The sequence below is a fragment of the Miscanthus floridulus genome, chromosome 16 (genome assembly GCF_019320115.1).
Source record: "Miscanthus floridulus cultivar M001 chromosome 16, ASM1932011v1, whole genome shotgun sequence".
NCBI lineage: Eukaryota > Viridiplantae > Streptophyta > Magnoliopsida > Poales > Poaceae > Miscanthus > Miscanthus floridulus.
The window spans coordinates 90,818,756-90,829,123 of NC_089595.1; the positions used below are offsets into that span (position 1 = coordinate 90,818,756).

Consider the following 10,368-nt stretch of genomic DNA (forward strand, 5'->3'; position numbering starts at 1 on the left):
CTATTCCAAGCTCCGAAGGGACTAGGTCATAGTTGGATTTAACACCACATTCGCACATGACAGGAGGTGCTTTGTAAATCACCCTTTCTTTCTTTCTTCTTTTTCTTAACCTTTCGCGGTTCTTCCGGCCATTGGTTCTTAGGACCATATAACCACTCCTTGAAACGACACTTCGCCATTGAAAACACCTAAATAAGTATACATTAGTACATGAACATATATAGCTCAACATTTCAACACATACACTTTGTACTTCATACTTGTTTGGACATACAAACTCCAACATATTCTCAGGGTTTATCACAGCTCGATCTCCACAATCACACAGAGGAGGTTCCTTGAGTCGTCTAACTGTGGCTAGGTGCTTCTCCTTAGCCGTCATTGGCAGAGGGTTAGGGGGTGGAACCCACCGCTTGAAGTGCTCACATGGATGTCTTCCTCTAAACCAATCGTCGAAAAGGAGGTACCTAGGATCAAACTTGTCTGCACCGTTGATCCACTAAAAGAAAAATCACCTCTCATGGGCCTATATAATGAGATTCCAACAAAATATTAGTAGCATACTTACACAAATAAAGAAAAAGGATAGTGAAAATAATTCCTTATTTTAAAACGACTGCATGTGTAGAAGCAACGCGCCGCTGTGTTCGGATGTTTTGATTAAAAAACATGGGCCGAAAAACCACAGTCACATTTAGAGACAGAAAGGTCAGGAGGGACGAGGGCATCTTTGCTAGACGCGTCGGGGTATAATTCTCGAGAATGACCCCGTTTTCGCTAAAACTGCCCCCGAAACATTTCTTGCATCTAACAAAACGGATGCAATTTAACAAACATAAATAAAAACATCACAAATAAATGTCAATGAGAACCATAACTACAATACAACCAATTTCGTTCTAAGAACCCAAAGCAGTTAACATTAAACCATAAACCTAGGGTTTTCCATTTGATGCACAACAATGAACCCATAACATAACTACATACGCCTAGGTTTGCTAGCTTTTCCACGCCTTGGCATCATCCTATGATTGTATAATACATATATTGATGGATACAATGAAACCCTAAGTGATGACGATTATTACGTTCAAATATCCGACTAATACATACCGAATCGATGCGAAAAAAAACTAGGAGGGGAGCGATGATACCTTGCTCTCGAAGATCTACGGATCAAATCAAAGTTTTCAAGGTCCAATATGTCGATTCGTGAGGTAGGGTGGAGTGGGGAGAGAGAAAACCAGAGAGGAAGGAGAAAGAAGAGGAAGAACGTTCGGGCAAGAAGGTTGGTCGGGGTTAAATGGCAGGGAGCTCGGCGCTAGTCACTCTGGCGCCGAGCTCACTGTCATGTCATCTACCGTGCCCAGGAGCTCGACGCCAGAGACGCTGGCGCCGAGACGTGTTAGCTCGGCACCAGCACCAATGACGCCGAGCTGAGGGTCTATTTTCTAAATTCTTTCCGCCAAGGGTCTATTTATGAGAAACTTTCAAAAAAAAAGAACTAAAATGTAAAAAATTTAGGGGTGAGAAGCCTCGCATCATAAGATTAGCCCTGGGTGGGTTTTGACTAGCCAATTTTAATTGAGACGAATTTTTATGTGTATTTTTTTACGTGTATAATAATTAGAGGGGACGTTTTATTAGGATCTAACATAATTTTAATGGGTGCATTACAGTAAAGATACATATGCCAACGCGAACCACGTGCACGAACAGGTCACTTCTCTTCGATCCCCGTGCCGGCGACGCCACCGTCGCCCCCGTACCCGCCTCCGTGGTCGTCGAAGTAGTCCTCCCTGACGTTGCGGCCGAGCATGAGCAGACGATCCAGAAGAGCATGGCGTCGAGGAACGCCGCGCCGCCGAGCACCCCGGTCTTGGCGGTCGGGCAGGCGTAGGCCAGGTCGCGGTGCACGTTCCGGACGTGGTGCACGGCCTCGGTCGCGGTCGCCCACACCGTCGCGCCCGCGCCGGCCGCCGTGACGCCTCTGCACGGGAGAGAAAAAAACCACGAGACTCCTTAGCGCACACGCGTGGTGGAGCGAGAGCGGTCGCGTGCTTCTCGCACTGTTGTCTCCTTACACGGCGACGTGGAAGAAGACGTAGCGGGGTGTGCGCGAAGAGCGCCTTCCTCGGCACGCGCCTGCCCCCGTAGGGGAAGAAGACGGCGAGCGCGCCCAGCCCCGCGCTGCACGCCGCGGCCAGCGCCGACAGCGCCACCGTCGGGTCCGGCGGGAACCGGCAGACGACGACGTCCCGGCCCTTGATCGGCGTCCCGTACGGGGGCTAAAGACTAAAGATGGAGAGGAGACAGAAGTTAATTTCAGCAGGCAATGGACGGCGCCTGAGCGTCTCTGTAGAAGGCAGACAAAGCAGAGGACGCGTTACTTTCTTGAGCTCGGCGAGGACGGCGAGGACGAAGGAGAGCACGCCGAACAGCGCGGTGACGAGGACGAACTGCGTGCTCTGGCTCAGAGCCATGGCGCCGGCCCCGGTTGATCGATCCCCTGCTCAATTGGAGTCCCTGAGGATGGAAATGGAACCGGGTCGAGATTAGCGCAAGCAAGAGCGCCATATTACGATCTGCGAAGGACGTAATGTTTTCTGTCGTGGATCCGATTTGCAGATGATTGATTCAGCTAGTTGCAGAGATCACTACGCGAACAGAACGGGGGCTAGCAATGCGCGCAGCAATGGAAAACAGAGGAAATCGAAGAAGAAACCAACCAAGAAAAGACGGGCTTAATTTGCCAGTTTACCTCATTGAGATGGTTCGAATTGGCTGAAGCTTGTGTGTCTCCGTTGCGTGTCTCCTACCGTGTCTTCGCACACGTGTCCAGCGTCCATTCGTTCCCCTCCACAGATAGGCCCTCATCTATTTCTCCATCCGCGCCGCATGTACGAGAAAACGGGAGGCTTTTACCTGTGTACCTTAAAAAAAGATGTCATACTTCTATATACTCCTCAAAAGTTGGTCGTCACATGCATGTCCTTGCTCGAACTTTTTTTTTTCCTCACGTCATTCCGTCGGCATTTGCTCATAACGGTAGGCAACGGCTGTGGAGAATGACTCAATTGTCCTTGGGCTTGTATGAGCGTCTGAACTTTTTCGTTTCCCCTGTGCCATTGCTAGGCCAATTGGCTTTGGCGCCAGACCTAGCACAGCGTATGCACGCACGTGGCGAATTCGGCAGCCAGCGCTTCCATGGGCGCGCACGTTATCTGGGCCGTGATTGCTGGTGTCACGGACCGCACAATGAAGTAGCGGTTAAAATGTCACTATCTAATTCACTCATGTCGTCATCTATTCTGGATAATGTATCGTTTAATTTTCTCTTTGTTTTCCTTTTGCAATCTATAAATGGCACAGGAGTGAGACTTGAGCATTTATTTCTACCAGTGATCCTAGAGAAAACCTGCAGGCCGGTAACGTGCTGGCCCAGGACAACGGTCAAACGTGTCTGATGTAATAAGTATAGATTTTGGCGTGTTTGACTGGACCAAAGCAAGCATACATCTATATCGTTGAAAATAATACTAACGCCACGTCCTTTTAGACCAAACCATAGTCTAATTCTCATGCAGATCGGCGGCGTTGATTAATTATTTATTTATTTTCGTGTCTTCATTCTGGGCTAGTTCTTCGTCGTTAAAGAGAGATGTTGACAGCAGTCAGCGTAGGGGCAGATGATACCGGGAAGCTAGCTTAATTTGCAGTCACCGCCGTCTGGAGGATTATACTATTTATTTATTTCCATACGTCGATCACAATCACAAGTGAATTCTGCATTGAAGATTGAACCACCAGCAGCCGTCTTCGTTCAGTGACCGGGCTCGAGAGAAACAAAATATCTAGACATTGATTAATTTTGGTGATGGATATGATATTTGGTTTCTTTAGATTAGAAAAGGCGTATGAAAGTACAAGCGCGCAGACTACAATGCCGTCGATTGACAAATTAACCAAAAGGATCGACAGTGCAAGAAACGACGACGACACCAACTCATTTGATATGCATAAACTTTTTTCATTGAAGATCGATTAGTTTTGAAAAGAAAAAACTTGGAAAAGAAGGTTTCAACCAAGCACTTTCACACCTTAATTGTATGGCTGTTGCATCATTGCATGCATGCATGCCTTTTTGACGTCGTACCTACCTGCACTTACAATACGAAAAAACAAAAAACAAAAACATATGGATCCATCCATCGCCATGCATGACGACCAGACGATCTCCGTGTCCGCGATACACATACATATGAACCGATCGATGCATCGCCTTTTGCGACCACCTTTTTGTTCGCATTTGCCGGTTGGGTCGACGACACGGACACGGCCCGATCCAATGGCGATCGTCGTCGATCACGCGTTGTTCAGTGGAGCCCAAAGCAAGACAGCAAGAGCGAGTGGTTTCATATATATATACGAGTGAAACGACACAGAAGAAGCAGGCAGACATCAGAAAGTGGTTACGCCGTTGTTTAATCCTAACGGACCGACTCGTGCTGCGCCGCTTGCGCGACAGCAAAATGCCAAACTCAACTCAAGGAGGGGCCCTGGTAGTGGGAAGCTATGCGTAGTACGTTGTTGAAGCTTCGCGTGTCAGGGGCCTTTTGCCTTTCTGTGTTTGGCGTCAGAGGTGAGCGCAAAGCTTTTCTCGACAGGTTTGAACTTTGAACCGGATTAGAGTAGTGTGGCCGTGGCCGTTGTCGTGGTCGTGGTCGTGGTCGCGCCGACAGCGTAGCTAGCTAGTCTCGCGTTCCCATGGAATTATGAGAAAATGTGCGTGCGTCACAGGCCCAATTCTATCCGTTTATCTCCTGGTTAATTTAAACCCATATATAATTCATAATTAGAGAACATATATAATATACTACCCCGTTCCGGTATACCAGGCGTGCTCCCATTTTTTGCTTACCGTTTTAGCAGGCGTGCTCAGTACTTTGAGGTGTGATTTAATGTAGCAAGTTAATGCATGCATACATTAACGTGCGCACGCGTAGCCCACGGACCGGACACGGGCGGCACACCCCGCCCACCATCCCCCGCGGTCTCCGCCCCTGTCACCCAGACCCGCGGTTCGTGACACCAGCAATCACGGCCTAGATAACGTGCGCGCCCATGGAAGCGCTGGCTGCCGAATTCGCCACGTGCGTGCATACGCTGTGCTAGTCTGGCGCCAAAGCTAATTGGCCTGGTAACGGCACAGAGAAAACGAAAAAGTTCAGACGCCTATACAAGCCTAAAGACAAAATGGCATGAGAGAAAAAAAAATTTCAAACGAGAACATATAGGTGACGACCCACTTTTGAGAGGTACACAGAAATATGACATCTTCTTTAAGCGTACTCACGTAAAAGCTTCAGAAAACGGAGCCGTCCGCCTAGTCCGTATATGACATCTTCTTTAAGCGTACGCACGTAAAAGCTTCAGAAAACGGAGCCGTCCGCCTAGTCCGTCTCCCTCTGCTTTCCCCTCTCGGCCTTTCAGCTCGAAGCTGGTCTTCTTGCTTATGGCATGAGAGTCAATCAAAGGAAACGTCAAATCCCATGGTGATAAACTCGATTTGGGCAACAACGACCTCAAGCTTCATAGCGGTGAGTTCATTAGATTTACTGGAACCTAGATTCTAGCTGTGCATTTTGATTTGGATTGCTAGGATCTCGATTTTGGATTGGGGATCTCGATTCGAGTTTGCGGATTTCGATTTGTGAGGTTCATTCTGCCTTTCCTCTTCAGATCCATCGAGCTGACATCACACCATGGTGGAACAATGAGCTGGGAGATGTCATTTTGCATTGACTCAGTTGCGTATTCAAGATAGTTGGCAGCAGCTCGTAGATGCTGTTGAGCATGAAGGTGACGGTCTAGCTTCCAGGACCTGCTTCTTTTGCCATGAGATCAAAGGTAGCTTTATTTGAAATGCCGACTGCTTTAGCATTTTCTACACTTGCAAGTTGTGCTTCTGTTATTCTTCTTTGAGATCTTAAATGATGAACTTGACTGCTAGTAGCAAGAATATGATTATGTTCAGGCTCAAACTCATAGATGCAGTACAATCCATCTGTAAGACTTATCTTCATGCGAGCTTCACACATACATCGTGTCTCTGGATTACTATAGTTGGAAGATTCTTCTTTTTTTATCAGGACGCCGAACACCTATTGAGAAATAAATAATTGATCAAAATGATGTTCTATCCCTAATGATGAAGAAAGTGGCACAAGACAAAAGTGATTTAATACCTGCACGAGAACAACAAAAGGTTCTATTATTTATGGTGGTGTTATTTTTCACATTATGTGAACTGCTCCTTCGAATACTGAGCATAGGCATTGTAAAAGCGGTATGCCTCTTCTTCAGTGCAGAATTTCATACCAACCTTAGGTATCCTGTCTTCCATAGAATTTCCTACCTGAGTAGGTTCGGTCTGGTTGGATTTGTAGCGGGTTTCATGCAAAATAAGTTAGAAATCGTGCAAACTTGCAGTGGAGGTTAAATTTCAAATATATTTGCATAGACAAAACAAATATAGATCATGAATGGTAATCCAATATGACTTGCATTTTCTAACTCTATTGCTACTGTCCAGATGAAGAATGTTGATCTGGAGAAGTTTTGTGAGAATGTGACAACAAATGGAGGTCATATCAAGATTCTGGGTACCTGCGGAGAATCGGCCTCCATGTAGTTAGCCTCGTCAGGCATGGGGGGAATTGGTTGAGAGCCTGAGATACCCCCATGTAGTCGTCATGCATGGAGAGTACTGGCTGAGATGCCATTGTTGTGTAGATCGAGAGAAACAAGAAGAATGCTAGTCTAATAATACCCTTCCGTATGTATCTAATCTGATGAAACCAACTATTATAATTGGCGCCATTTTTCACATGCTAGCGCCTTTTGCCTCCTTTATTTAATTCAATCGGCGGTAATTTAATGTGGGTCCGATAACACGTGAACGTGGGACACAAAATACGGCTGCTCTGTAAACCATTTATGCTGATTTGTATGACTAATTTATTAAGAGAGAAAAATATTATACCATAATAACTGAACAGAGAAAAGGTGAGGGTCCATCTCTGGAGGGAAACAAATGGATGGTGGACACGTGTGTGGAGACATCGAAGGGGACACGCCGAGGAGACACAAGCTTCAGCCGTTCGAATTGTGAGGTCCCCAACCGAGCGGGGTAAATTGTTATGCATGGTGGCTGACCAATAAATAGGGGAAGGAAACAAGGAGAACCTGCGAGGATGACTGGTGGGCCCAAGGATCCTGGCGCTGAATCTCCGGTGGCCGTTGGAACAAGATTAGTTAGGCCCCCGAACCCCCTTTCCAAAAATAGATGGAACAGTGCACCTATCTTTATCTGATTTAATTCAGTGGTTAGGTGCACTACTATGACACAAATAGCCTACTCCGTTAAGGGATAAACACAGGTCACAGCTGATAAGCCGCTCCCTTAACGGAAAAGACAAGCCTACTCCTTCCCTAAAAATGGTTACCCCTCCTAAAAACTTTAGGACCTAAAATCTAGATAAAATTTACCTAAAGAACCAAACACCCCCTTCTAAAAGCTCCTAAAAACTTTAGGAGGGGCTAAAAACTTTAGAAGCTCCGCCCCCTCTGTCGATGCGGGACCCGCAGGATACCCCACAAGGAAGAGATGAGATCTAGTTTGATTAGGATTTCTCCCATGTAATCCTAGTAGTAATACTACCCTGTAATCCTACTAGGACTCTATATTATAAACCGACTAGGACTCTGGCCTCCTGACTATATAAAGGAGGGCAGGGCTCTTTAGATCGGGAGTTTTAGAAGAGACAAGATAACACAACACAACACTTGACAATCAATCCAATGCAAAGGCTAATACCGACTGGACGTAGGGCTATTACTCGACCAACGATCGAGGGTCCGAACCAGGATAAATCGACTGTCTTTTGCGTTTACCGTCGAGTTTTGCATACGCTGAAGCCCGAACAAACTGCCCGGGTACCCCCATGGCAGGCTATCGATGGTGAAACATCGACAGCTGGCGCGCCAGGTAGGGGCTTTCGACGACTTTGCATCCGAGAGCTCGACGGACCTCGACAACATGATCTTCTCGACAAGATCAACCTTCATCTTCGGTTCATGGATCTGCGAGGCAGATGCCGATGGCAAGCTCCGAAGCCGTCTCCTTGAAGATTCGGATCACCATGAAGACTTATCTATTTCGGCGACTACGACGGATCAACTCGCCGGAAGATTCGCGCAGCTCGTGATGTTCGATCCAACTCAGATTTCGCGGCTTTGCGCATCCGACTCAAACTCAGGCTCCGCATTCGAGATGGAGTCTTTACCGAGTTCTTTTGAGAAACCAAGTTCTTTTTCGGCGGGGCTCCAGAGCGCGGCCTCAGCCTATCAAGAAAACAACTCAGAATACACTCAGAGTCCTTTCAAGAAGTCGGGTCCTCTCCCAATTGGACTCAACAACATAGCAAGATCTTACCAAGACCCGCTCCAAGAAGTCGTCGGTCCAGTGCGAAGGCTACGGCTTACCGGAGCACAGGAAGGCCTCATACTAACCATGACATCTCAAGATTGCCTCGTCCACTGGCCGGGTCCTATTCCCAGAAGCAGCAACGCCCGATTAGTTGATGAGACAACCATTCTACCCTACCAAAAAGGCAGTATGCTCTATGACACCGATGCCTCCACAGAAGACATCAACAACTCATGCAAGGCAGACATAGAAGCAGTACATGCCCGAGAAGTTTTTATGGTTCGACAATCACCGCTGATACCGCCACAAGCACCAGATGTCAGATCCTCAGATGAGTCAGAATCCAACATATCTCCCAACGCCCTGGAATACGATGGCGAGTCTGAGGGCCAGAAACAAGTCAAAGAAAGAAGAAATAAACTAAAAGAAGGTCACAGACACCGCGCTAGATAGCACAAAGAAGCCTGGATCAAGTACGAGACAGAATTAGCCAAGTACGGCAAGAAGAAATACGATCAAGAAGCCAGAGAAAGACGAGCAGCCAAGGCACGCAGTGCTCCATATGATAAGATCCGAGAAGTGTTAGAAGAACTGGAAGCCATTTCACATCCCAATGAAGAACAAGAGCGACTCCGAGAACTTTTACGAACAACATCCTTAAAAGCACACGACGGAACGACCCGCTCTAGAATACCCGCCGTTTCAGCCGAGCAAAAAGTACAAAGTCAAAGGAGGTCTCCTTTTGAAAGACTAGGGCCAAATGGAAGCCACGACCGAGGAAGTAGAAAAAACCATACCCAGAGTAACCAAGTTGAGCATACCGGCCGAGAGCAAAAGAGCTAAAAAGATGCTTGAGCCCGTCGATGAGGGTAGCTAATAAGCTAACACCCGAACAAAAAAGCAAAATGGCTAAAAAGATGCCTGAGCATACCGGTCGAGAGCAAAAGAGCTGAAAAGATGCTTGAGCCCGCCAATGAGGATAGCTAATAAGCTAACACCCAAACCAAAAAAGCAAAATGGCTGAAAAGACGCCTGAGCATACCGACCGAGAGCAAAAGAGCTGAAAAGATGCTTGAGCCCGCCGATGAGGGTAGCTAATAAGCTAACACCCAAACCAAAAAAGTAAAATGGCTGAAAAGACGCCTGAGCATACCGGCCGAGAGCAAAAGAGCTGAAAAGATGCTTGAGCCTGCCGATGAGGGTAGCTAACAAGCTAACACCCGAACCAAAAAAGCAAAATGGCTGAAAAGACGCCTGAGCATACCAGCCGAGAGCAAAAGAGCTGAAAAGATACTTAAGCCCGCCGATGAGGGTAGCTAATAAGCTAACACCCGAACCAAAAAAACAAAATGGCTGAAAAGACGCCTGAGCATACCGGCTGAGAGCAAAAGAGCTGAAAAGATGCTTGAGCCCGTCGATGAGGGTAGCTAATAAGCTAACACCTAAACCAAAAAAGCAAAATGGCTGAAAATACGCCTGAGCATACCGGCCGAGAGCAAAAGAGCCGAAAAGATGCTTGAGCCCGCCGATGAGTGTAGCTAATAAGCTAACACCCGAACCAAAAAGCAAAATGACTGAAACTAAGCCTGAGCATAAATCAGAGCAATCTCAAGACAAGACCCTCCAGCCCCTTGTTCCAAATAGTAAGAGGCTCGAGGGCTACACTCAGAAGATCCCAAGAAGCACTACACGGTTTCACTTAGAAAAGCACTCAGACGACGCTTGTACCTATTCAGCAGGACCTGAAGGAACAAGACGAGGCTTCCAGAGCTCTACCATGAAGTGCTCGGGGCTTGACGATCCTAGGATGTTTTTGCAACCAGGGAAAGGACCAGATGCTGGCCACATCCCGAGTTAAGCCAAAAAGAAGAAGCTGA

General features: G+C 47.1%; 1 long non-coding RNA gene and 1 pseudogene across 1 annotated transcript; one reads left to right on the forward strand and one right to left on the reverse strand.

Moving 5' to 3' along the window:
- Positions 1–1,720: 1,720 nt before the first annotated feature.
- LOC136510067 (uncharacterized) lies at positions 1,721–2,882 on the reverse strand (annotated as a pseudogene).
- A 2,558-nt stretch (positions 2,883–5,440) lies between these two features.
- On the forward strand, positions 5,441–6,880 carry LOC136511442 (uncharacterized). Its single transcript, XR_010772706.1, has 3 exons — positions 5,441–5,600; positions 5,743–5,910; positions 6,596–6,880. It is a non-coding gene; the product is annotated as an uncharacterized lncRNA (long non-coding RNA).
- The last annotated feature ends 3,488 nt before the right edge of the window (positions 6,881–10,368 follow it).